We start from the raw sequence: 6,146 nt of genomic DNA, 5'->3' as shown, positions 1-6,146 counted from the left end.
AAAACCGGACCGGACATTGAACCGATGAGACAATTAGTTAAAGGTTTAATAGGTTCAACCGGTTGAACCAGACTGGTTCAACCGGATAACAATATATATATTTATATATATAATAAAATCATGTTTCATTGAACATAAAATTAAAAATTTCATACATATAATAAACAATTCTTAAGTTAACATATTAATTAAAAATTAAAAATGCATACAGATAATATAAAAATTCACACATTATAACAAATTCTTAATTTAACACATTAATTAAAAATTCACACATCTAAAATCAAACTCATAGTTTAACACAATAAATTAAAATTAAAATTAAATAGGCTGTCATACTATCTAATTTTTTAGTTTTTTCTTTAATTCCATATTTTTTTTTCAAAAAATGGCAAAAAAACTAGGTTCAATTCGGTTCACTGGTTCAATATCGGTTTGCGATTTGATCTCGGTTTGATGCGGTCTGATATAGTTAAACTTGTATAGTTAAAATCAGATTGGATACTTGACTTGTTCGCGATTCGACCAGGTTCGACCGGCCGGTCCGGTCTGGTTTTCAAAACGTTGATATTTCCCAAAAAGTGAGAGCTTTAATTAACTATGTTTCAAATAGTATAGTTTGGGGTTACCACTATGTTACTAGGCCCACAACTTTAATGACATAATTAAGTGACAAATGGGCCCATAAGTTATAATAAATGACTTCACAAGTTAAGGACAACCCACTTGTATGTTACTAGGTGTGGTTGCACTTAGTCGTCAAATTTAGTCGCAACCACCCCTGGTGATGCACTTAGAATATTAGAAAGAAAATAATAATAAAAGAAGTATGCCCTAAATAGTAAAAGGTGTCTGGACGTGTTTGGTTACTCCATTTTTTCATTATCACTATCTTTTAGTTTTTGATGTTTAGTTAAAAACATTGGTTTTATCATTTGTATCTAAAAAATAGTTTTTTTATAAAAGCAATATTTTCTAATAATAAACATTAAATCATAACAGCAAATAGTAACAAGTAACAACAAAAAGCACATAACCCAAGAGGAATTAAATATATTTAGGGTTTTACTATTTACCGCTCTCAAACTACTTATCATCGTCCCATTTGGACAATTTTGTCATTTGCATAAAAAAAAAATCAAAACTCAAAAAAAAAATTGAAAGAAAATTTCAAAATTGGCCTAAACGGATGTGGCATCCGCCCAGCCATGGTGGGGGCAGATGTGGCATCCGCCCGACCTATTGCGGGAAAGAATGGTGCATCCGCCCGGCCCATGGTGGGGGCGGATGCACCATCCGTTCTCGCCATGGATCAGGCTGCTGCATCCGTTTAGGCCAAATTTTAAAATATGCAAAATCGTAAAAAATTTAATGACGAAAAATACTAAATCGTTCTATTTTTTGTGACGAAAAATGTAAAATTCTCCAATTTTTATGACGAAAAATGCAAAATCGTCATGAAAAATATTCCATGAGTTCTTTGATAAAAAAAATGTAAATTTTAATGTTTTCGAGTCGTAATCATCTATTTTCGGGGTTCGGATTGTCACAAATCAATTATTTTCATAATTTCAATTATTGTTATTCGGGTTTATGATTTTGGAGAGAGAATTTTTAGTTTCTTGATCAAAATTATGAAAAGAGCAAAAAAGTCCAAATGGAAGCGGCGATAAATAATTTGGGGACGGTATTTAGCAACTCACTCTATTTAATAATAAAGTTGAAAGAAAGTGGGAGGATATGATATGAATATGATGAAATAAATGGCATAAAATGAACCACATATTTGGTAGGTAGCAATTGTGGTTTAGGAGGCATCACCTTCCAAAACAGCTATCCTACCAAACTCCTCTCCTTGTTTCACGGATTCATTCAAATTTAATTGCATTAAAGTAATATTCGATCTTGGTGGGAGAAAAATCTGTTACCTTCGTTTCAGTGTCCTTTTCTGCATCATTATTCTCATAAAAAAAAGTGATCCATTTTTATTGTATGAGTCCCTTTAGTTAATAAAATATATTATTTTAATAAAGTATGTCCTATTTTTTTATGAGAGAGATATGGAAAGTGACACGAAAATGAAGACAACAGATTTTCTTCCAGTTTCGGTGGTATCCAAAATTTTGTCATTTATTTATGTGGTATTGTTTGATAATATGTGTCTCTTATAGCATTTTAATACGCGGCATTTGGTCTATTTTGGATGAAAAATTATCCTTTCTGTTAAATTTTTCGAATGATACTATTTTTAAAACGTGACATCTACACGTGTCAATTGTTTTTATATATTTTTCCAAATAAATTTAATATGTGGATAAATAAGATTTTCATTTTTTTTTTCTTATGAAATTTTGTCATGTAAGAATAATTAATAAATCGGATAAATTTCATCGAAAGCGGGTTAAATGTCACTTATGGAAATACTACATGAGACAAATGTTATCAAATGATATGATAATGGACAAATAGAATTTTTTTGGATACCATATGTGCCCAATTTGCTTTTATGCTAATTTAGTTTTTATATAGCGAAAACCATATCTTAATTAAGGTGCCTCATGTTAGTTGGGTCAAGGTTAACACCAACGGCTCGGCTATCGGCTCTCCAGATGCCCAGGTGGGATTTTCAGACTACCCGTGGTTATCCTCCGGGAGCTTTCTCTTTGCACATTGACTTTTATTAGGCTTTTCTGGTAGAGCTAAACGTAGCTATTCACGCTATTCAGATAGCTTGAGCCAGAGGTTGGCACTCGTCCGCGATCGAATGTGACTCGATGTATGTTGTCAATCTACTCAAAAGTCGGACTAAAGTCATCCCCTGGAAAGTTTGGTCTAGCTGGTTAAAATGCTTTAATCACGTAGCTTCAATAAACACGACAATCTCTCATATTTTTTTGCGAGATGACTGTACTGCTGACTGCCTAATAAAATATGGTCTAAATCATTCAGCTATATTTTGATGGGATTTTGCTCCTGACTTCCGTGATAGCTCTTCTATGATGGTTTTTCTCGATTGAGCAATTTAGATTTACTTAGTTTTTACTGTTTTTTTTATTATTTTTTCACTTTTTCGACTCTTATTTTATTTTTGTTTAATAATATTTAAGCCGATTGTTTGAGTCTGATCCCCAGGAGATGCCAATCTGGTTGGGATCTTCGAGTGCTCTGCTCTCTGCTTCCTCTTGCCAACTTTTAATTAAAAAAAAAAAGACTTCTATAAACTACTTTATTACATTGAGGGCATGAGGGCTTTCAATATTTTATAGGCTTATGTTTCATTATTTTTAAGTCTAAATTTAATACACATAAAATTTAATTCATTCTTGATTGGACAAGCAAATAAATATCAAACTTTTGGGGCAATTGCAAGAACAAAGCATTAATGACTATATTATTATGAATTAAGTTATAAATTCAGTTATTTTTATAAAAGAAAAACAAATTTATAAAACAGTGTAAATCTTAAACTTACATTTAAATATAGGCCCATGAACTCATATAGATTGTATAGGCCCATATTTATGTTCAAATTGTATAGGCCCATTAACTCCTTAAGATTGTTTATACAGTATTTATTAAATCATATTACAAAACTTAATTTTTAATATGTCATTATGTTCTCTATATCACTATAAAGTATGATTTTACATTCTAATTTATTAATTTTAGACATCAATTCATCAATCCTAAACCCTAAAAAAATTTAATTTAGAAACTAAGCTATTTAAATCTAAAAAATAAAAAATTAATTTTTTAAATGGTAAAGACATAATAAAAATGAATTCAAAAGTATTATCAAAATAAAAAATCAATTTAAATTAATTAATAATGGTAACATGTTTTGAAAAATAAAGTTAAAATAAATAAAAAAAATTCTAATATAAAATGAGGTTAGGAGGAATTGAACCTATCACATTTCCAATAAGAGCAATCATCTTTAAACATTTCATCTACCTTTAGACATTAGAATCTATTAATATTATAATAGGAGGAACAAAAGTTACACTTGTCACCAAATTAGAGCATCACTTATCTGACGTGGCTCAATATAAAAACAGATGTCTGATGTGTAATTTTTTCCTTAAACCTGTATTTAAATTATTAAAAGAAACTAAAAATATAAGAGGTACGGTTAAGTATGCTGCATGATCTCTACCCACTTTGGCTCTCTAATTCCCGTTACCTACGCTGCAACAATTCTTTTCCAATTATAAATTAGTGGTTCCTGTTATCAACACTCCCATTCTTTTCCATATCCGGTTACCTATTCACTTTCTCAGATCAATTTGCACCTTTTGATACCTATATTACATGTCTTCTCTCCTCTCTAACCTGCGCCTCTAATACCTATTCTGCCTGCAGATCTTCTCTACTACTTTGTCGGCACCTCTCAAGATGGCACTAATTGTTAGTGGAAAAATCACATATTAAGTCTGATTTTATTAAGTATGAAGATGAATGAGGTAAAGCTCAAGCCTTTTTAATTTCTCATTAAAACTATATGAAAACTGATTACATATTTAAACTATTGCTAGGTGTGCTTGACAAGAAAAAAGGACTACAAGGACAATAACAAGTGTGCTAATCGTGACCGTTGATCAACGGTCCATAAGATGGATGGTTGTGGTTGTTTGTGAGATTGGTTTGTGTGTGATGTGGTGCATCTTGTTAAGGTGAGCTGCTTCCAGAATGACCTATTGATCAAAAGGTCTAAAATATCCTTTTACCAAGGATTTACGTAAAGACTCTTAAATTCTTCTTTGATTAAATGTACTTTGCCAGAATTTATTGAACTTCTCCTTTCTCTTCCTTTGGACTTTTCGACTACTTCTTCTTTCTTCTTCAATGAATTTGATGCTAGGGTTTGTGATTTTCAGGAGCAAGAACTACTGCATATTCTTGCTCTGTATTAGCCTCCCTCAAACTGAGCTTGCGTAAGGGTTTTGCAAGCCAAGTTTGCCAATGAGAAAGCGTAAATGAGGAGAGTGTTGCGGTTTGGTAAACAGATCGGAAAGCTGGAGAGCTGAAGAAATGGGCATCAGACGGATGAGGCCGGACTGGACGCATTCTCGGATCACATGACAATCTATATCGATGTGTTTGGTACGTTCATGGAAGACGGGGTTCTGGGCAATATGCATGGCGGAGGTGTTATCACAGAAGAGCAGAGAGGAGACCGGCGGAGGGAGGTGCAAGTCGCGGAGGAGGTTAGTGATCCAGTGGAGTTCACAGGAGGTGGAGGCCATAGCCCGGTATTCAGCCTCCGAAGAAGAGCGAGAGACGGTGCTCTGTTTCTTGGAACGCCAGGACACGATGGCGGAGCCAAGGAAGATGATGTAGCCGGTGATGGATCTACGGGTGACGGAACAAGTAGCCCAGTCAGAGTCAGAGAAGGCCTGGAGGGTGAGATCGTTGCATGCAGGAAAGAAGAGACCGAGGCCAATGGTACCCTTAAGGTAACGCAAAACCCTGTGTATTTTCTGTAAATCGTCTGTAGTGGGGTGGGTGAGGGATTGGGAGAGATGATTGATGATGTAGGATATATCTGGTCGTGTGTGGGTAAGGTAAAGGAGTTTACCGACTAACTGCCTGTACAGGGTGATATCGGGGAGAACGGTAGAGTTCAGGGGTGTTTGTTGGTTAGGTAAGGGTGGAGATGAGGCGGGTTTGCAGTCGAGAAAGTGTGTAGCTTGGAGAAGCTCTAAAGTATACTTTCTTTATGACATATGCAGGCCCTAGTTGGTGCGGGAAAACTCAAAACCCAAGAAGAAGTGCAAGACACCGAGGTCTTTGATACTGAAGGAGGTGTCGAGATGTTGTTTGGCATGAGAGATGGTCAGAAAGTCATCTCCGACGAGGATAACATCATCAACATAGATGAGCAGGATGGTTGTGTGAGAATCTTGAACTAGGATGAAAAGAGAAGGGTCTGCGGAGGACGGAATGAAACCCATCTGTCGGACCGTGCTGGTGAGCTTGGCGTTCCACTGACGGTCGGCCTGTCTGAGACCGTAGAGGGACTTGCGGAGCTTGCAAACAAGTGGCGGGGAGGTCTTGGGGACCTTCGGAGGTAGAGACATATAGACGTCCTCATGAAGCTCACCGTGCAGGTAAGCGTTATTGATGTCGAGTTGGTGGATGTGCCA

This window comes from Euphorbia lathyris, chromosome 7, assembly GCF_963576675.1.
Source record: "Euphorbia lathyris chromosome 7, ddEupLath1.1, whole genome shotgun sequence".
Classification (NCBI taxonomy): Eukaryota; Viridiplantae; Streptophyta; class Magnoliopsida; order Malpighiales; family Euphorbiaceae; genus Euphorbia; species Euphorbia lathyris.
This window is presented reverse-complemented; position numbering follows the sequence as displayed.